This window comes from Notolabrus celidotus, chromosome 7 (assembly GCF_009762535.1).
Source record: "Notolabrus celidotus isolate fNotCel1 chromosome 7, fNotCel1.pri, whole genome shotgun sequence".
Taxonomy (NCBI): Eukaryota; Metazoa; Chordata; class Actinopteri; order Labriformes; family Labridae; genus Notolabrus; species Notolabrus celidotus.
Window position 1 is genome coordinate 27,470,335 of NC_048278.1, and position 23,211 is coordinate 27,493,545.

General features: G+C 41.0%; 1 protein-coding gene across 1 annotated transcript in view; it reads left to right on the plus strand.

Moving 5' to 3' along the window:
* Positions 1-23,211, plus strand: part of grin2ab (glutamate receptor, ionotropic, N-methyl D-aspartate 2A, b) — a 148,888-nt gene that overhangs the window by 44,521 nt on the left and 81,156 nt on the right. The gene's annotated exons all lie outside the window — the stretch shown is intronic.

The following is a 23,211-nucleotide window of genomic DNA, read 5'->3' on the forward strand; positions in this document are numbered from 1 at the left end:
CTATCAGTCAGCTTCAGAGATTTTATGTTAATTGGCCTTATCAAAGGTTGCATGGTGCACATTTTACAGTACAGTAATAAGGTCAGTAGTATTTTTTGCAGAGAATGTGCAGCGTTTCCCTGGTACAACATTTCTATTTTAAAAAAGATGATCAAGCATTGTTTAAATATGTATTAATGTGTTTTCTGCTTGGTCTAAAATCTGGGGTATACAAAACCAAAAAAATACAACAAAGAAATCCTGGGTTTTGTGTAGTTGTTTCACATCCAGTGCTCAGTGGGATGCCAGAAAAATAAGATTGCTTGTTCTTAAAGAGAAGAAAAAAAGAGAAGATATCCTCATAGATTAGATTTTGTTTTATTTTGGCGTGATGCTCGGTGCAGAGTTAGAAATGTACATCTCTTTCTTAGCTGAATTCTCTCCCTGTGCCTGACTCTGTAGACCTCGCTGACTGACAGGCAGACTGAGGATGCTTTGATAAAAACACAACTGTTCTTTAGCTTTTAAATCTCTCAGGGCACCACAGCCAAAACACAGGAACCAATAACTGCTGCAATACGGCAGCCTTTTGAAGTACAACTTGATGGGGGATGCAGTGTTTTTGTGTGTGAGTGTATGTGTGAGAGAGAAAAGACAAGACAAGAAACAGAGAAAGGTAAAGGAGGCTGTGAGAGTTGGCTCCAACGTTCGGGGAGTTGGGATGCAACATGAAGGTCACTGGCTTAAATCCCCCTCTGAGTTTATAATGATAGTGAAAATAAATAAATTGTGCTCAATCGCTGCTGTTGATGTGCCATTAAACGAGGTACTTAACCCCCAGCTGCTCTAATTGAAGAGCTCAGTGCGGCCAGAAGCAGGAGATGCGGTCACTCTTGGCAGCTCCCAGGTGTGAGCATTAGTGTGTACCTGTAACAAACCAGCCCCCTGTGAATGCTCCTGCACCCCTGTCCTGGAGATAAAAAAGGTCTTCCTGGCGGGTTTAAATGAAGGGCAAAAGCTGCACTCCGGAATGAAGGTATGGAGGCTCAGAGAGGCAGTAAATCATTGAGAAGTATTGCTGATATTTTTCTGAAGTTCTGATGTGTTTGCTCGTTCACTTCTTGTTTATCTGCACCTGCCAGAAGGACAGAGTTCAAACATGGTGAGAGAGGATAGTGATGATTTTCCATCCCTGTGTTCTAGGTATATATTTAGATGATGTTCTCTTTCCTGCAGGGCAGCTATGAGTAGTTGCAACGCTACAAAATGCTGAAAACTTCTCATATGTGATCATTGATGGACCACAGACTGCATGAAACCTGGACCTGTAGTCTCAGTGATGTCACACACTTCTGACTTCTCTTCGTTTCTGAAGAGGTATACACCATTTGAAAATGCTGATTCCAACTAAGTTGGCTAACCTTAAACTTGTAAAGAGGTGAGACTTGGCCTTGCTGCTACAATGTACTGAACTGTCAGTCATATCAGCCACACCCTTAATTTAGCCTATTAGTTATAACGCTCAGCCTTGGTATAATAAACACAACGGGTAGGGGAGGGTTCTCATGAATGAATAAATGAATTTTGTACAAGACTGTAAACATGTTTGAACGTCTGAAAAGACAGACATTTCAACATGGGGCTTCTATGGGATCTCCTCCACTTTTGGAGCCAGCCTCTAGTGCAAGGGTTCCCAGACTTTTCAAGCTGCGACCCCCAAAATATAGGTGCCAAAGACTCGCGACCCCCACTGTCCCTCAAAGTGATTTAATGTGGCTTCATTTAGCTGGTCTGCAGAAAATTTGCCTACCTATATATATATATGAGAATGTGGCTGTGTTTCCTGTGCTGTTATGAATAAACCTACTGCTACTGATGCTTTTTATAATTAACTGTTCACTAATCCTAAACTTAGCTGTCATCTGGCAAAAAGAAGGGAGAAAATTAATTATATTTTCTATTTGCAAGGTTTTATTTCAAGTTTAGCTACTATTTTTGTTGATATGTTTTTTCTGTAATGGGTAAAATGTACTATTTTTAGATAACTTAAAAACAAAACAAACTGGAAGACATCTCACGACCCCCAAGGGGGTCCCGACCATAGACTGTATAAATAATGGACGTAGTATCCGTGACGTCACCCATCTGTTCCTTAGAGCTGTTTTGAAGCCAATCATCGGCGGCAGCCATATTGGAAATGCGGAACTCAACCAGGCATAGTGTGACGTAAAGAGGCAGGGTTTGAGCCTCCTAGCCAACAGGTATGTGTTCCCGCCTGTCAATCAAGTCAGTCATGTCCTTATTTGGGCAAAACTTGTAATCTCAATATTTTCTAAACCATTGCATTAGAAAAAAATTCACCCCCCGTACAGTGTGTGCCAATAGAGATATTAGCTACGTAGACCCAAGCCTTTTTTTGAACCAGGCTGTAAAAATGTTTATTTATGCTGCAAAGATGGTCCTTTTTGAATTGGTGTCTATGTGGTTTCCGGTGTTTCTGCCGCCAGCCTCAAGCGGATTCTCAATGAAATGCAGTTTATAACACTTCCGCATGGGCTTCATAGTTTGAGACCGGAGGTTGCCGCTTGGTCCCAACCCACACTTTGGGAACCCCTGCTCTCGTGGACACCAAAGGAACTGCAGTTTTTGGCACTTCTGCATCAGCTTCATTTTCCATCACCAGCGGATGCTGCTTAGAATGAATGAAAACACATTTCCTTCATTAGCTATGACACAGAGAAACAGAGTGAGAGACCTAAGCCACATGATACACCATGACTGAAGGGAACAGCTGGCTTACTCTCTCCTCTATCTGTGTAATGCTATTTGAAAATAATTGGTTTGATCCACACATTTAGTCACTTTCTTGAGGGCAAGTGAAGTAGTTGCCTTGATTGGATATTCATGAATTCACTCAACCTTTTTTAAATATCAAGGAATCATTGAGGATTTGCCCTCATTTTTAATGATGTCAAGAGAAGAATTAAGAGAATAAACACACAAAGGAAACAGTTAATGAGGATACACTCAACCACTGAACATGTTCAAAGGCTACAAACCACATCTTGAGTTGTGTCTGTATTGTCAACAAAGGTGGTCAGAAACACATCATGTAGTCTGCATGATGTTAGGAGGGTAACATCATAGTGTTGCACTGACTCAGTGGGACCCTCTGGGGTGGATTTCCTTCTGTCCAACTAATTATCTCTGAACTGGCTATGGCTGACTGCATAATTTTAACCATACCTGATGGTGTTGTTTCTGGTTTTGGGTTTCCTCAGTGTTAAACCTGCTGTGTGTGTGCTGTCTGCATGTCTCTGAGTGGATGGATAGAGTTGTTATTAATGTCAATGAAAAGAAGAATAAACAACTTCTGAGATAGAAGGCTGAGATCATCAGAAAAACAGACATATGAAACGTGTTGTGAAACCAGAACTCTACCAGCAGTGTTTCTGTTTTTGGCTTGATAACTTAATTAAAAGAAAGAGCAGTGAAGTAAATCATTTCACAGTGACTTAATGATAGCCAATAAATACATCTTCAATCTATTAATGTTGAGCTGTACAGTCTTATCTTGCCTGGTAAAATAAAAAGAGTAAAAGCAATCACTCACAGTATGAGGGTGATCTCATCATGCTGACCCTGTTTTCTGCTCCTTTTTGGTCCTATAATTTCTAGGGGTGAGTATTGCCAAGAACCTCACGATACGATACGTATCACGATACTTGGGTCATGATACGATAGTATGACGATTTATCACGATATCACAATATTGTGATATATTGCGATATTCAACACAGTAAACTAAGAAAAAATTGAGATGGTGTAAATGTAAATCATACAATATTACTCAAAATTGAAAGGACAAATTAAATCAAAACTGTTTGATTGAAAACAACTTTTCCCCTTTAATGTTTTTGAAATACTGAAGTTGTATTTTAGTGCCAACTCGGCTGAAATGTGAATTTTTCGCCGAGGTCAATTTATCGCGATATATTGCTGTATCGATATTTTTTCACACCTCTAATAATTTCACCACATTTTACAAATGTTTGTGACAACGGTGTGAACGCTCAGGATAAAAAGAACCAAACCCAGCAAACACTTTCTGTAAATTCTGGCCTCTGCTACACGGCTTCACGTCTTGGCTGTGCGTCTGTTGCTTTTATACCTGCTGTCAGTGGTGCAGCGGTAATCTGGAGGATTGAAAGAAATCCCAGTGGGCTAGTAACAATTCAGCCTGATTACTGTGGGCTAACAAACAATACAGTGCTTTCTGCAGCCTGAGCGTGCCGGGCCTCTTGCTCTCCATCTCTCCACACACTCCCATACATTCTCTTAATGTAGCAATCAAGTCTATAGTCTGTGAGGGAGAAATGAGCAGCTCATCCCCCGTTACCTTGGTTATCCTGGCTCAGACCAGTCGAGTCTATACACCATGTTTCAGATAGAAAGGAAGAAAACAGAAGGAGGAGGATGGTGCCAAGAAAAAAAAACTTCAGCAGGCAGGCAAGTGCTCTAAAATAATGGATATACATGGAGGTGGGCAGTGCAAGTGTGAAATACTTGGTGTTAAAGCCGCAAAAAGCTGCCAAAAATGCAAACTTAACTGTCATGATTATGTCACATTTCAAGGGAAGGCTTTCTTTCTTTAGTTGTCATTTTTATCAGAAGCTGTCTGCTCAGCCATCACACTCTACCACAGAAACAGATGAAAAATGGAGATAAACAAACTGTGGACACCAGTAACTTACTGCAACGACTCCTGGAGTTAAACGGACACTTTTCATTTGTCATGATTTCCTGCGTGACTGCTGAGCTGTTTTCAGAGAAACTAGAGTATTTGTCAGTTACAGGGGTTGTGTTGTTAAGTTGTTTGTGGTTTGCTTCCAATTACCAAGGCTGGATTTAGCTCTTTCTTTTTTTGTCAGCCTGTAGAGGATTTTACCTCGTGCTTCACTTCTTGACAGCATTGTTATTTGTCTGCCTGATCAAACCACAGATATAAATAGTTTTAGAATTAAAAAATGGTGTAACATTGTGATATTTTTGTTGTAATATGCGTCATTTGAGAAAAAGCTTCAAACCTTAAAGCAGCAGCCTCCTGTTATATGATTCTGCCACACCATCTTTCATCTCCGTGGCTGAATTAAGTCTCAGTGGATGCACATTGCAGACCAAACTGCAGTTCACATGAAGCAGGCCCCAGACCCCTGTATAACCAGCTTTCACAGATGTTTAGCATGAACAGACTTCAGGGGATGGAAACAACTTCCTTTCGTGCTTGGTGTACAAATGTCCTGGAATTACTCACACAAATATACCTTCACACACAGGCCAATTCCAATTTAGAAACTGTGTTGGGAATATATTAATGAACAACAAAAAGATCTACAGGAAGTAGCCAGCTTTGTGTGTTGTGCGTTTTAAAATCTTTTCACAAACAGCAGCTTGTTTAGCGGCCCTGAGCTTCAAAACAAGATGATAAAAGGAGCCTTCTGGGTCGGCTGGTTTTGATAAATATGCATTGTTAGATCCAAGATCCATTCATCCATCTATTGCCCCTAACAGCTGGAGACAGAGTCCAAAAGATGACACTTGAGGAGGGTTAGGAAGTGAGAATACGGATCTCCTTGCTGACATATTGATCTATTGACAAAGGATTGATCTTTGTAAACTCTGCTAACACTGGTCCTGTTTTTGTAATCCATTCATTGTTTTGCCTACACCATTCCTCTCCTTGTACTTCTGCCAGAATCTGAAATGTTCGAAATAAGTTCCAACACAATTGGATCAGCACAAACAAATCAAACAATCATTCTTTTTTTTTTGGTACCGCAAACCCATTTTTCCTCCTAAATGAAAACAAATGGATCAATGCCACAACAGGTCCAACCTCCCTCCCCCGTCTCTCACTCCCTCCTCTTCACTCGTTCCCTGCTCCCTCCCTCCCTCCCTCCCTCCCTCCTCACCCCTCCTGCAATGCATGTCAGTGAGGAACAGTCAGGCGTAATCTACAGGCGGTTGGATGGTGTGCTGTGCAAAGGCAGACATGTTTAGGGAACACAGAATTGATGGGGAGAAAGGGCATGTCTAAGCCCAGGAGAGGAGCAGGATTAGTTTGGAACGTTGTACTTCCATTACAGAGGTACCGCATTGGGAAATAAGAAATGTTGGCTTTTTCTCAAACCCATATGCGCTCACTCGTTCTCCGCCAACAGTGTTCATCTCATCTTTTGACTTCTCCCTCCTCGGTGTGATGGGGAATCGAGGGTGGGGGTTGGGGGTCACACTGCATAGCATAAGAACACGAACATGCTGAAATGGAAGGTTGTGAATTAAACATGCATGTTCTTTCTGCTTGGCTCTGCCACTGTGGTTGGATGCTACTCTTTTTTTTTCTTTGGTGTCTGCGTATTTGCATGTGTGTATATGTGTGCGTGTGATGATGTGTGTCTCAGCCTGGGATGTCCCATATCAGTAGGGGCCATTTGCCCAGGTTCCTCTGCTGAGGCGCTTTAATATTTAACACCTGCTCCCCACACCTGCTGTCACTTGCAGAAGATACACTGCTGTGTCATTCACTCACTGAGTCCTCCCCCACATTCACCTCTAATTTCTCTCTCCTGCTTGCTACTTTTCACTTCACGTCTCTCTGTGTCCTGCAGCCCCGTGTCTCTGCCTGTTCCTCCTCTCCTGTCTCTATCTGTCTCCTTCTCCCCTCCATCCTGGCTGTCACCCCATCTTTCTCTTTCTGTCTTGTCGCTCTCTGTCTCCTCGTGTCTTCCTGCACTTGCGTCCACAGTTGTTATCCTCTGGGGGCTCGGGTCTGAGAGAGGAACAGCTAGCTATGTTAGAAAGCTTTGGAAAATCTTGCTATCCTTGAACCCCCATGAAGCAAGATTGGATGATGGGTTTGTGTGTCAGTGTGAGAAAGAGAGAGAGGGAAGGAGGAAGGAAGACTGTAGCTGGGTTAATATGGTTACTATGGTGACTAAACCAGAATGGAGCATTTAGTTCTGTTCTGCCTGCTGCTCAGGTTCCTCTGGTTCGCTCACACCGCAGGTATTGATGCCCAGATCGTTCCAGCTTAGCGGTAAGACAAGTGGATGTTGACACGAATGCCAGCGAGGGATCACGTCCCTGTCATCTCACGAGAAACTCCAGCCAACTGAGATGGCTAATTTTAAAATCCTGATCATGGGTGAAGCAGAGGACTATGCTTAATTGCAGCTTCATAAAACGTGTACTTGGTATTAATGAAACCTCACAATTTAGGTTTTTTCAAAATGTTTTTTTGGTTATTTGGTCTAACAAACAACGACCAGGAAGTAGTTACTTCTTCATCATACCTAACATAGATACATAGCCTGAAGGAACACTTTGACACTTCTTTGGAGAAAAAACACTAATATTACTTACAGTTGAATTAATTGGATTGATAGGGAGATACCGTCTTTGTACCATATTTTGAATTACTGTAAAATTCAGTGTTTAAGACACACTTTTTAAAAACTTATTATTTTTTAAATATTTTTGGGGCATTTTTGCCTTTCATGGATAGGACAGCTAAAGAGAGATAGGAAACTTGGGGAGTAGAGAGTGGGGGAGGACGTGCAGCAAATGGTTGAGGCCAGGAGTCGAACCTGCAACTGCTGCAACGAGGACAATATCCTCTGTATATGGGGTGTGTGCTTAAAACGCTAGGCCAATGGCACCCTATAGGACACACTTATTAATTTATTTTTTAGTTCTATTTTTGGGCTTTTGTGCCTTTATTATAGGACAGCTGAAGAGAGACAGGAAATGTGGGGAGCAGAGAGGGGGGAAGACATGCAGGACATGGTCGCGGCTGGGAGTCGAAACAGCAGCCTCTGCGACAAGGACTACATCCTCTGTGTGTGGGGCGCTTAGACTGCTACGCCACCAGCGCCCCCACCCCATAGGACACCCTTTTAATACTTTTTTCTCGTTTAAATGTAATCTGTGTCCGATTTACCAGTACTACATGCAACGGCTTAAATGCCATAGTAGGCTGTGCTCAACTATTTGAAAGGGTAGCTAGCAGGGTGGCAGTAACAGAAGGTACTAGAGGGAGCTACATATCTGCATTGATACTTCATATTGCTGAACGCAGGGATACAGTTTTAACCCACACTTCCTGGAGCCTGCAAAAACAGAGTACGTCTTTCACACTGATGTTGTGCTCGACTGTTAGCTTAGCATAGAATCATTCTAATTGAATTTGTATTTGTATAACAGCTGATGTGTTTAAAGGATTATGCTAGTGTTGTTCCCACACTTCAACTTCAAGGAGACGTGTTGTCTTTGTTAATTTTGAACCGCAAACTTGAGAGGCTTGTTGTTTTTACAGTTACTGGGTTTTTACACCTAAAACAAGAAGTGTACCAGTGTACCAGTAAGCTTTAAAGATGCTCACTCCTGGCATAAAATCAGAATACCATACTCACAAAGATGTTGAACCACCTATTAAATCACAAAGACTCTTCCACTATTGGCCGTACTGACATTTAGGATAATTCCCCACAGTGATCTAAGTGGAAAAATGAACTGCCACACAGCCTGTGACGAGCCCTTTTACAGAAGTTCACATTTTCTCATCTACATTTAAATGCATAGCTGGAGTTTTCTGCTGGAGAATTTAACAAACCTTACCTTTGAAATAAATAAAAAGCTTACTTGGACTGAGAGCCGAAATGGAGAAAAGCTTGTATTTTGTACATTGTGTGTTCAGTGTGGACTTCCTAACCTAGTGCAGTCAAAACCTGATCAATATTATGGGTCACAAAGCGGTCACCCTCAAAATAGGTTGCATTTTACTAAGTACATGAATATCACATTGACTTGAAAAACAGACAATGCTTCAACCTAAATGCACAATGAAATCTCCATCTGCAGAGCGAGCAAACATCTGCCGACTTAGCTGTCAGCTAACAGCTACAGTAGATCAAAGAGCATTGCTTATGTAACACTCTGTCCTGCCCCTGACAAAAACTAGAATAGATTGTAATAAATACATTTGGAGACTGTGCTGTCTAATCACCATGTAGCATTTGGCTGTTTCAGACATCTATATTATTGGATGAATGGATCAAAGTGTGTTTCCTGCCGCAGTGTTTCCTGTGTCAGTGGTTTCCCAAAATTAACTTGAACGGCGGAGCAATCCTGATAAAAAGATCTTTGGCTAAAAATATCTTGTGTGCATTAAGGAAATGATGATAGTACATTTTATTTGTGTGAGTGATTCAGAACAAAATAAAAATACATAATCCAGCAACACAGAAGCATTATGTAGGGAACAAAAATATAACACTAAAATAAAGTTTAGGATAAGATATGCTGTTAATAAAACAATAGATTTCATTTTGTACATGCACAGCCCGGAATAAATGAAGAAAAAGCAGATTTTAAAAAATGCATTTCAAAAGAGATTTAAAGGAGGACAGAGATGAGAGCTGCCTGATATCCTCTGGCGAGTCTTTCCAGAGCAACAGGGCTCTGATAGCAAAGGCCTGGTCCCCCCTGGTTTCCAATCTAGATCTTGTAATCCCTCAGAGGAACCCACCGGAGTATCTCGGGCTACACTTAGGCCCATATGGGATTAAACATTCATAAATATACTCAGGGGTAAGTCCCATTCAGGGCTTAAAGTGATAATTAGAACTATAAGTTGCATCAGTAAATGTTGAATGTATTCAGAAATGGCCCAAAAGGGATTGTGTAATATCCATGAGTCCATGTGTGTCTTTTTCTAAATGTTTATTCTCTTCTAAATATTTGATCCGTCCCTCATGTGACTAGATAAACTGAGTCTATTTGACCAGGCTGTTAATCAAACATTTGAAGACATTATATTAAAACCCTCACTCAAAGAAAGTTATTTGTATGTAATGTTCCAGTTCATGTTTCTGAAATACAGATTTCACCTGCACCTTCTCTGTGTGTGTAAAATATTTTTACATTAAGTTATTATTATTTGGATTTGCACAAGGTTTAGACTGAGGTTACAATTCAGAAAGGGAAGAGACACTTTGTGGCATCACTCCTTTCCACGCTCTGTTTGGGAGTTGTTTTCATCTTTGGAGGGCATTTGAAATATTTGCTGTAATTTTGGCTCAGAGACTGTCACTCCTCATCACTCCTTTTTAACACTGAGTGCTTTTCATCTTTGAATGGAGATATTCACTCTACCTTTGGCTTGGAGACAGGCATTTTCTTTTCAGCGTATCCCTCTTTTCCATTTTCTCAAATTTTCTGTTGATAAAGTTCGTCTCTCCGCAGGCTGCCTCTTCTCTTTCAATAACACCGCTCACAGCAACCTACACAGCTGTTTTATTTCTCCCTGACCTTTGCAGATTACATTTGTATACTTGACCACAGAAAAGACTTCACTTTCCTTGGTTAGGGGCATTGCTAAGAAGTTATATAAGCATACCCATTGATTGACAATACCTCCCAGAATTGTTCAAGTTTAGTTGTGTTTTGTTTTTTTTTATAGAAGAGAAATGAGAAGATGTTTCCGTTCATCCTTCTACAAGATAATAACCCTGAAAAGATAAAAACATGTCCAGTATTTTCAGTATATGATTGTCTGATTCCGGGTTATTACACTGGTTCTCTTTTAAGTTACTAAATGCCAAAAAAAGAAAAAGAAGCTGAAGCTGAAGCTGAAGCTGAAGGGACCCGAGGGACAGCAGTGAGATAACAAAAACCCTTTGACAAATAATATTGCTATTGCGTCTCTGGCCCCCTTAGTGTGCGTTTTGGATTGCAGAGCAGCGGTAAAGTGCACTTTACTTACATCTTATAATTTGCTGCAGTCGTCTTTGCTGCTTTGTCTGAAGTGGTTTTCTTTGTTATAGTTCGCTGCAGCTTTTACTAAAATGTTGATGATGACAAAGGAAAAATCTCTTCCAGCCATGTAAACATCCTGCACACCCTGTCCTGGCAAAGAGATCTCTTTTTTCATTTTGTAAGAACATCTTAGATGTAGGCAGAGTACAAAACTGCTTTGCATTATATCTGAATGCTGCTGAATGGATCAGTGTCTTGGAGGATGAGAGAACAGCAATGCTTCGACTTAAAAAAAGAAGGGAAAAAAAGCTGCTTCAGGCTCCAGGCATAATCACACCACTCTGCTCCCACTCTGCACATACCCTGTAGCACATTATTGCTTTAAGGGAAAAAAATTTGCATCTAATAATGTGGACTTTCAATCTGGCGGCTCAACACAATCCACTAAAGTTGTTCCCACTGTGGGGCCTTTTATAGAGCCCGAGAAATCACATTTAACCCACACAAAGGGGCCTGTCCCCCGGTGCTTGTGTGCAGCTGTATTTATAGTATGCAAGATTATCAAGACCAGGGCCAATCTGGAAAATGAGTGTTTTTACCTGGCTGTCAGTGTGAGCTGGTAATCACGTCCAAATATGGAGAGCATGCTTTTCTGCTTGCCTGGCAAATATGCAGACACAATTGGTTATGCAGGCTTTGTAACCGAACAAACAAGCACTGCTATTTGTGTGTTCCAGAGTGGGGTCAGTTGACTAACGTGCTCATTGTTTGTTTGCTATTTGTAGTAATTATAACTACATCAAATTAACAACTCTATTGCTGGGAATACACAGCCAATATTAGGCTACTAAAATATGCAGAACATTAAGTGCTCCAAGCCATAGTAGCTTATTAGCTGTGTTACACCACTCTTTTTTATTTAACCTTCACTGTCAGGCTATAAAGTGCCTTGCTACCCATTGTATCACAAAAAAACTTTCTATGCACTGGTGTTGGATTCACACTCCACAAACAAAAACAGCCCATGGTGAAACTCTCAGCATCAAAGTGAGTTGCTTTCTGTTGGCATCGGTGAGGCAACTGAAGCAAAAATACCGTCAGTCACAGCTGATATCCGACAGCTCTTTATGATCCTGGCTAGCGGTGCTTCTGCCCAATCACAACAACCTAAGCCTCTGCTTTTACTCCTACAGTGATGCTGGCTCAAACAAGTCAGCTTTGACACTGACGACCAGTGGCGTTCATGGGGGCAGGAGTGGGTTGCCCTTTTTCCTCTTGGGTGAAAATTGCCCTTTTCAACTGGCGATCTAAACTTTTCATGGCTTGCCCTGGCCCCTTCACGGGGCTTGACCTTCTCAGGCTCAGCTGAGTTCGAGTTAGGGCTTTTGTTTTATTTATTTCATTATTTTTTCAAGTCATGCCTCAAAAAAAAAAAAAAAGCCTTTGCAGAACGCTGGCGACAACTTGTTATTAAATGTGAAATAATCCATAGAGTCATCTGTGAGACTATAGTGGGGAGTCATTTTGGCTGACTGAAAGGCCAGTGTTGAGTTGAGTTCCCCCAGTTCATCAGAGTCAGAGAGAGAGAGAGAGAGAGAGAGAGAGAGAGAGAGAGAGAGAGAGAGAGAGAGAGAGAGAGAGAGAGAGAGAGAGAGAGAGAGATGAATGTTGTCTAAAAAAAACACTCCCCCTGCAGTTCTTTCAGAATCTACTTGAGTCAAAATATGTCACCGGATTTGAACGGCTCTGCTACATCTGGTCACACTGATAACTTACAAGAGATATGTCAACTTTATGACTTGTGTAGCTAAAAACGCTGCAAATATTACTGAGAGAACATTTTCAGCACTGCCTGAACAAACTGTACATATTTTTATATGTATATATATATGTATGCTACGTGCTGCAACTTTTATATAGGTCGAAACCTGAACATCACCTAAACTTGTTCCAGTTATTATTCCAAAATAAGAGAAGACCCAAAGAACACAGAACACAGCAGAATTTGTTTTCAGATATAAAAAGTCTTTACCTGTATATTTTTAAAGCTCAGTTCATATCTTACCTGTTCCGCCTCTGACTCACCGCTACATGCAGTCATCCTGAAACAATTTACCACCATCTACCAGTTTGGTCCCCTACCAAAGAGCTTTAACCATCGCAACCGTGGACCCACATCAGCACGTGCTTCACAATCTAATGTTTCACTCTTTAAAAACATAAATAAGAATGATTAAGCACTGCATTTCTCTTGTGCATCCTGAATAATATCTCCCCTCCAACAACTACAATTTGAAGTTATTTCAGTACCAAAACATCTCTAGTCAGAAATTATGTTTTAGCACATACACCAAAATGTATAATGAAATGTCCTGTCAAACTTAAGCAGTAAAAATATGTGTCGTCAGGACACACCTGCAACCACAGATTTGACTCACATAAATCATCTTATCCACGTTACTCAAATCCTCTCCAGTGTGTCCTTTCTTCTGTCTTTGCAGCTGTTTATGGTTTGTCCTTGTCTTGGTTTGATTGAGTGTTTCTGTTTTTATTGGGGGTTGTAATGGGATCATGTCTTTTATTTTCTGAAACCAGCTAACCAGTAAAAACTGGTTTAACAGCCAGATAAAATGTGGCACATTTTACATGCCATTAAAATGCAACCTTTTTATTATTTCCAGAATAGATAATAATTAAAATGAATAAACCAGTGCAATGGGAGCTAATCGGTCAACTCACTGATATTTGAATAGTTGAAACAAACCCCTCTTCACGAGTGACACTTGACTGGGAAACAAAAGTGTCCATGCGAGATGTCCAAATTCAATATGAGTCAGAGACGATCAGATTCATGATGAGCTGTCCTGATTAACTTGCAGATTGATCCGAGCTGCTTTGATGAATCAGACATCAAATAAGATAAACTCACTCAAATTAACTTGAGTTCACACATTCAGAAGTTAACCCTATGAAAAAGGACCTCCTGCAGGCAGCTGTGGGAGATTGGATGCTTTATTAATTTTGTTTAAATCATTTATTTATAATGAAAATCCGTGACAACAAAACCATGAGAGCGTTCGTCCTTGTTGCAGTGGAAAGCTGAGGCTCATGTCTGTGGTGGAATGCGTCATGCAAGTCCTCAACAATGTCATTCACAACATCATGTTGTGAGTTTGTGTAACAAGTCAATGAGTTCCACTATGTTAAAATTAGAGCTGTCAAATGATTCATTTTGTCAATCAATTAATTGCAGAATTTCAATAGTTAATCTTCAAATTAATTTGAAACAGTTTTTAAAGTAACAATGTAAAGCATTTCTTACCAGTGTCTGAATCAGATGAATGCAATGACATGTACTTTATGATCTTGACTTCTGGATTTATCATTCAAATAAATGCTGTGTTGCTACACTGGTCTGAAACCATGGCTAAGGTGGAGACAGCTTCAAAGCACGTATTCTGTGAAACACAGAGTGTATTCTTATGTATTTAAAAAAAAAACACATTTACACATTAAGAAATATGCAAGAGTGTATGTACAAAGCATCCAGTCACTATGGTGTGCAGTCATCCAGAGGTAATTTTGAATACTCTGGTTTCCAGGGATCCCTTGTTAGTGCAACAGCATTTGCACTTTTCAGTAGTTCCAGTTTGGTTGCTTTCTTTATTTCATACAGGTCCTAGTGGCATTAAACTCCTCTTACCCATGAAAGATAGGCATGACTGGTCACAACCATAGACTGCATACTAAAATGGACACAATAGGTTTATGCAAGCCAAACGATTATGAGCTCCCCCTGCTGACTGGCTGCATTATAGGTCATAAAGGTCTCCCCCATTCTAGCAGATGCGACGAGGGTCAAACTATAAAAGTGAAATACAAGTCGAATACATTTATCTCAAACATGGTACTATAGTTAGTCCTTATTGTGCTGATTTATGTCCAAGTGCTGTTGTTTTTTTTAGAAGTTTAGTTTTATTTGTTTATTTGAGTTTGAAAAGAGGGGATGTGACATCATGATTAACAGCTCTGTTGACTAATGCCAGCTTCTGCAGTGTCCTGTGCCAGAAAAGCAGAGGAGGAACGGTGAGAGGAAACATAACAAACACTAATAGAAGAGTCATTGAACTTTCTAAAGCCATGAGTGTCTGCTTCAAATCAACACAAGAATCCGTTCTGCTGTGGACTGTACCCACCTGAGGGATCTTTGCCATTTTATCAGTTTAATGAGTGTTTTTGTAATTCAATGCAAGGGTATGACATCAGTCTCTCGACTCTACCAGCCAGGTTGCTCCTGGGCATGCCTCGGCTCCACCAGCACAATATGTCAGCGACCAAGTGAATGTCCTTTTGGCTTCATATCTCACAATGGGCAGAAATGAAGACACATTGTCCATTTCTATATACAGTCAATGTCACAACATGCCAACCTCAGGATGTGCCTTCGATATAAACACAGGTCTGTAGCAATTTGCACACTCCAAAATAGTGCTCTGCTGGCTTCTGTGATGCAGTTTCTCACTGACAGCAGTCTCATTAGCTGCACCTGCATGCTTAGCTCATAGGTGGTTGCTCAAACTCAAAGTACTAAAGTGATATTTTATTTCTGGTTGACACAAAAGGCGTATTACTTTTGACTTGTCAACAGCAATGGATATTTTGACCTGAAATGTTCTGTTCAAAAGGGAAGTGGTGCTGTTACTCTGCAGCAATGTATGGTGTGCTGAAAGAACACAAAAAGCAATGCAATAGAAAAAAAAAATACACAGTTAATACAGATTGATGCGTTGAAAGAAAAAAAAACCTTTAGTTCAGCTTGGACTCTAAAATAAATAACATCAAAATTATTCACATTCTAATGTAGGCACTGTGAAAATAATTTGCAGTTTTAGACACAACTTCAGGACCTTGATGTTTTTCTTTATAAAAAACAAGCACACCTCAGAAACTCAAAATGTGCCTCGTCAAAATTGTTGAAGTGTATGGATTTTTTTCATCATGTTCCCACATCAGTAATAATGTTGTTTCAATGTGCTTTGAGTTTCTTTTCACCATAATGCTACAAAAAAAAAAAAAACTTGAATAAATCTTTTTATAATAACTGCCATAGTTTATTGACTAACACAATTTCATAGCTCAGGTGGGACTGGCTCTAGGTAAATTCGCATTTAATACATAATTATAGAAATGACATTATTATGAGCAAATACTACCACGGAAGGCACTCATGGACTGTCTACTAATGTAGAGTTGAAGGAGTATAAGCCTTTTTAAACGTCTAACTCAGTGACTTATTTGAGTGTACTTCAAACATGTTGATTTAAAGACTGGTCTTAAATTTCTCTGGAGCTCAGTCCTGACAGTGTAACAGCACTTGTGTAGATGTCTGTTTATGTGTCTCTTCGTTGTGTTTATCTGTCTGCGTTGGCAGCGTCTCTCACTTATTGTTGTTTGCTCGTTGGAAAACGGCTGCTGAAGATGTCAATCTCTCCTCGGCAGAGCCGCTGCAGCTGTTCAGCATACATCGCGGTCCGCGTTGGCGCGTCCTGCTGTCTGTCTGCGCTGTGTGTCAGAACAGCGGCCAACAGGTCCCTCTGTCTCACACACAATGAGAGGATCACCTTAGCTGGACCTGCTCTCTTTGTACCAGCGTGTTTTCATGAAAAGTGTGTGTGCGTCGGTGTTCGCAAATCCCTCATATCTGTCAGCAGTCATCTTTGCTCAACCTCAAACACACACAGAGGTCCCAAACAAACCAGGACACTATATTAATACGTCTGTCTTCATTTTTATCTCCCCCTCAGATTCCAGCCTCCCCCTGCATCGCTCCCTTTTATCCTTTAATTTTTCAGTCATCCTGCATGTCTTTTACTCACTCCCTTTTCTTCTCCTCACCTCTTGCCAACCTCATCCCCTTTCCTTTTCTCTCTTCATCCCCCCCCCCCCCCCCTCCTGCTCTCCTTCTTCTCTCACGCCCCAGTTGGGGAGTACAATGAGATGGCAATGGCAGGGCTGTGGTTTGTGTGTGTATGAGAGTGTGCATGTTTGTCTGCGTGATGTCACACTACAGCAGCTCTATAGTAGCTCTCTCTTTTTTAATCCCTGTGCTCGCAGACCACACTGCTATTTTAAGATTCTATAAACCTTTTCAAAGAAGCTTCAAGGGGAAAGCTTGTCCATGTACTGTGTGCTGAGTGTTTGGAAAGAAAGAGAGTGTGTGAGGAATGTTTGTATGTGTGTGTTTATTTTTCCTGCCAGACCAGCTGATAACTCAACTCGCTGCAGTTATTTGGTTCGTGTTAAAATTATTCCAAACCACACAGACAAGAATTCAAGGCCTTTAACAATGTAGAAGATTTGTATAGCTGGAAAACAAAAGTCTCTCTGACTGCATGGGTTTAAATTTAAACCTATTTGCGGATTTTCTCTACGTAATAGTTTCTTTTTCCCTCTCTGCCGGGTCACATAAATGTTAGGATCTCCAGGAAAAAGTCAAGTAGAATATTTAGAAGCAGCGCTGATGTCATGTTAATAAAACAGGCAGCCTCTCCAGATAATAAGCAGACAATAAACCTGACTCAGACTATATTGCTCGCTCATAATTGCTTCTGCAATATAATATCTCCAGTTCTGAACTGTCTGATCTCTTGTCTTTCCTCATATGTAAATCTGTCACTGGCGCAGCGGACTCTGCACATGGTCTGCCATTTCTCTGAAGCCAGACCTGGCCCAGTGCCTGCAACTGTACTCCTGGGAGGTAGAGGTGTGAAAAAGGAGAAATTTTCACTTATTTAATGGACTGCTGAAAAGCACCAAGAGACAGCCGAGGTCATGACAGAAATATTCTTTCCTGACCTCACCTCCAGGAGTAGCTAAAAAACCCCAAGAGCTCCACAAGTCCTCAGGCCTAGAATGCAGTGTTTGATGATCTGCTGCCTCTCCTTTAACTGCTTGGTTAATGTTTGGGAGGTCTGCAGATGAATTATTTCTAAAGCAGCAGTCATTTAGGCCTCTAGTGGCAACAAAACAAGCTGTAAATACAGCTCTAATATCCTGTCGCCTAATAAAGTTGTTGGAGCAAGCGTGTTAGCAAATTGCTGCCCATTTACACATCCGGCATGCACTGATCATCATTAGCATTCAATTGGATTCAGTGTTTGTGGCAACATAAATCTAATATCTGCTCTTCTTTTAGCTTTGCTTTGATCCCTTTTTCCTGAGGGGATCAGTCGACTGTAGTTTGCTAAATAATCTCTCAGCTCGTCACCCGAGGTTTTATGTCTTTACAAGGATTGATGTGATGTTTGTTGTGTGCAGTGGATTTAAAGTAACCTTTTAACTGAAGAGACATCGATGAGTGTGAATCACCGCAGCAGCGTTTTGGGTCATAAAACAATGTGCTGAAAGATGCTAATTACTAAAACGGTGTCTGTTTTATGAACTGCGTGTTCAGTTTACACAAGTATGAAAATTCATAAATGTTGTCCATCACCCAGCAGTGGTCGAGCAAGCTGGAGTGACAGTAGTTTTCACCGCTGAGACTTTTCAGACTGGGGTGGCCGAACTGATGCAATGACTGTGTTCACATGAACTTGAGTATTTTGGGTTTGACCGTGCTTTTGAGTATCCTGTTTTGGGATTTAACCATGCTTTTGAGTATCCTGTTTTTGGGGTTTGACCGTGCTTTTGAATATCTTGTTTTGGGATTGAACGGTGCATTTGAGTATCCTGCTTTGGGGATTGACCGTGCTTTTGAATATCTTGTTTTGGGGTTTGACCCTGCTTTTGAGTATCCTGTTTTGGGATTTGACTGTGCTTTTGAGTATCCTGCTTTGGGGATTGACCGTGCTTTTCAGTATCCTGCTTTGGGATTTGACTGTGCTTTTGAGTATCCTGCTTTGGGGATTGACCATGCTTTTGAGTATCCTGTTATGGGATTTGACTGTGCTTTTGAGTATCCTGTTATGGGATTTGACTGTGTTTTTGAGTATCCTGTCATGGGATTTGACTGTGCTTTTGAGTATTCTGTTATGGGGTTTGTCCGTGCTTTTGAGTCTCTCGTTTTTGGGGTTTGACTTTGCTTTTGAGTCTCCTGCTTTGGGATTTGACCGTGCTTTTGAGTATCCTGTTTTTGGATTTGACTGTGCTTTTGAGTATCCTGTTATGGGATTTGACTGTGCTTTTGGGTATTCTGTTATGGGGTTTGTCCGTGCTTTTGAGTCTCCCGTTTTTGGGGTTTGACCTTCCTTTTGAGTCTCCTGCTTTGGGATTTGACTGTGCTTTTGAGTATCCTGTTATGGGGTTTGACTGTGCTCTTGAGTCTCCCATTTTTGGGTTTGACCTTGCTTTTGAGTCTCCTGTTTTAGGGTTTTTGCATTTGAACACTAAATCCAGATTTGAAAACCCAGGTAAGCCCTTATCCTGGTTTTGCTACTTAGAGAACTCTGAAAGAAAACCGGATGCTGTGCCATATAAACACCTCAGCCAGTTTTCTGACAGCTGTCGTCTACCTACGCAGGCATGACCCAGGGAAACAATCTGCCCTTATTTCTGCAAACCGCCCACTATAAATAAACGGATGATACGATTGGGAAAAGTGACCTGTGGATTTCTCTTTCTCTCTCTCTCTGTTCATACATGACTGATTTCATATTTCCCTGCATAAATAAATGAATGGACAGTGTGGGCATATATAATGTTTATATTTATTCAATGAGGAAGACTGCATTACATATTTCAGCATGGGAAGATCCGGCACCGAGGAGGAGAGTAGAAGAAGTAGGTAACAGTTGTGATCAGTGAGTTAGTATCAGTGTTTCATGTTAACTCTGAGCTGTCTGTCTGCTTTTCATGCTGTGTCTCTTTATGCTTGCTGCATAAACGCCGTGATCAGTCCTGTATTTCAGTGCACAGCCTGATAAAATACATGATCAGTGCCCCCCTCATGCTGTATGAGGCGGGAGGAGAGCTGAACAATGAACAGTTATGAGACGTTACGTGGATCTGTGTGTTATTGACGTCAATCTTATTGTTCGTTCTCTCACTGTTATCAGAGACTCCAGCCTGCTGTGCCGTCATTTTAATCTAAGATAAACCACAGGACTGTAACACCAGGAACATCAAGCTTCATGTAATCAAACAAAATTTAATATCACGTCATCACTTCAGGCAGTAATCACCCCCCCTGCTCTGAGTCTGCATGTGAGAGAGAGAGAGCAGCCTTCACACTGTGTTGGCACAAAAGTTTGTTATCACCATTGAATGTTTTTAAAGTCTAATGAAGGTGAAACGGGCTCCCTGTTGATTTGCATCTGAAGCGTTGAAGTGAGATCCGATCACTAGTGGTCACTGGACACTCATGGTTGATGTAAGGTGTGATCACTTGTTCCTAAAGCCTCTCACTGGTGTTGTGATCACCAGCTCTGATTGCTGTTGCTCTCTCCTCCTTGGAAATGAGATAGACACGCCATATCTGCAACACCATGTTGGTATTGTGTGTGAGATGTAACTTGTAACTCCAGCAGTCATAAATGTAAAACATGCAGGATTCTGAAACTGTTGTTGGTTGCTTTAGCACCGAACATGACCATGGGCTGTTTTAAGCTGTTTAAATAAATGAGCAGTGCTGTTGTTTCTTGGATTGGACAGTCTTCTGGGTCCTGTTCCACACTAATAAATGTGTCCTGCCCTCCTTCCTCATACTGGCATAAGTTTGTGCCCTCCAGCTGTCCCCTTACATTTTTATTTCACTGGAAATTTCTGCTGCTTGGAGCTCTTCCTTTCTTAATAGAGACTGTTTACTACATGAAATCTACAACCTGCCTCTTGTCATTATCCCCACAAGCCTCCTTAAGGGGTTCCATGATATTGTTGGCCAAAGTGTCATCTCCACTGTGAATAGCTGCATGACCACTGGGGCTGTTAAGTCCTGACTCATGCAGTAGTCCTGTCTCTTGTTCGATGACACAAACAAAGTCAGCTGTTGTCATATATGCATCCAAACTTTCGTGGATGGAAATCTGTCAGAACTCATTTCAGACATCCTTTTCCTAACTGTTGCTTCTGACTGTTCCGCTCGTGTCCTCGTAGACTCCAGGGCTGCCTCCAATATGGTAAATCATGCCATTATAATTGAGTGTCTTGAGCACAGGGCCGGTGTAAACAGCACTGCCCTGGCCCATATGTCATATTCGATGAACAGAACCATTTGGGCAATTTTTCATCTGCTTGTCTCAGATCTCTCATGGGGTCCCTCAGGGTTCAATTCCCAATAAAATATCTTTCTGCATTAGTTTTCTGCACCATTGAGTCACATTATCCAGACCTACATTTCTGTTCACTGTTTATGTACAGCAATAGTTCCCACTAAGGCTCACTGATTTATGCATCTTACAGAAAACTGTCTGTATCAAAGTCTCTTCTTGTGTAATGACCTCAAACTTCTGTCCAGATGATGCAGAGTGAACATCACTGTATTTGAACCCCATATATATACTGAAACTCTTCTTTTCATATACCTGTGACCTTAAAAGATATTAATCCTGGCCTCACAGGTGAAAATCTGTAACTCCTCATGATGTTTCCTTCAAGTGTCAGGAGAGAAATGAAATTATGTTTGAGGTAGAACAAAGGGGATTGGATTGTTATGGATCATTCTGTGGAGGTCTTTTATTAAATCAGCCAGAGTAAAACCTGGATAATACAGCAGCTCTACATACTCAATTTAACCGCCGAGTTAGAGGATAATGTCCCACTAAGTTAATTAAAGTCAAACTTTAATAATCCCAGGGGGGGAATTTGTCCTCTGCATTTGACCTATCCTGACTATTCAGGAGGAGTGTGCAGCTGCAAACTTCAGCCTCACAGGAGATCAAACCTTAAACATCCATCCAGTCAACTGTGCATGGTAAATACACACACACACTATCATATGATCAGTTCAAAGATTAGAAAAAGCATCTGAAATGTTGTTTTGAAAAGTCTTTTGAGTAACAAAATCTGTCGATTTAGTGTAGAACTGACTCTCAGATCTATACTAATACTTCTACATCTTAAAAAATCCCCACCAGACATGTTTAATTACATACATATAAATACTTCCTGGCTGCCGTCCTTCCTTGGCGCCCTCATTCGGAAGCTTTCCAGGCACATCCAACTGGTAGCAGACCCCTGAGTAGATCTAGAACATGTTACAGAGATTATATATCTCATCTGGCCTGCATGCCTCGGGATCCCCCAGGAGGAGCTGGAAAAGGTTTCTGGAGAGAGGGATGTCTTGCTTAGCCTGCCGCCTGCGCGACCTGGACCCAGATAAGCAGTTGAGTATTTATGGATGGATATAAATACTTGAATACTAGTAAATGGGCGGTGAGATGTTTGAAATCAAGAATCTGTAAATGTACAACTGTTTTTCATTTTGAAGATTTATCAAGGGGACAGAAGTCACGTCCTGTTTAACTGACATCAGTTTTCAGTGCATCCTCATCACATTTGAGTTATCTACATATTTAACCATAATTTTATTTTATTCATTCAAGTTTTGATTTCACAAAACACAGCCTTTGTGTGTCTTCAACACAAATTAAATGTCAAACAGAAGAACATAAAAACAGCTTCTTAACATTGAGCTCAATATTATTCTCCAGTGAGGTCAACATCTAAGTAAGACTTTTTTTTACACCTAAGGGCCAATACAAATGGGTGAGATGAATAATATATCTCATTACCTTTTTAGACAGCAGAGGCCGCTACATCTCTTTAAAGTCTTTTAGAGAGGGGCATTTTTTTTTTTTTTTGCCTTTATTATACAGGACAGCTTAAAAAAGGAAGTGTGGGGGCAGACATGCAGCAACCAATGCAATGAGGACTATGGTCTCTATACATGGGGTGCACACTTAAACCACTAGGCCAACAGAGCCCCCATCATTACATGTCTTATAAGATAAGATAATACTTTATTGATCCCGGAGGGAAATGATCTGCTGCTGAGGAGAGGAGTATAGACATGGTGGCATCAGATTAAGATTTTGCTGTTAAAGATGCATTTTTGCGTTTCTCTTTTTCTGTCTACATAAGGTTGCCACCTGCTATCGAAAATCCAGCAGACAACCCCCCCCCACCTCTCTCTCTCTACTCCCTGCGTACATTCCCTGAATAGCATCTCACACCGGTTCTGTAAAGAAACCTAGGCTTAAAGAACATAAAAACCCAAACAAAGTGTAACTCACTTAAACATTTATAAAATGTACATTTTTCTGGTCCTCATGATGAAATGCATCTGCAGCATGTAACCCTTCAAACATTATTAGGAGCAGTGGGCATCTACAGCACATCATCCACTGTGCAGCTCCAGCTTTTGAGCCTCTGTATTTCATCTCCTCCCCACTGGATTACTTCTTGCACATGTGCATTTGTTCG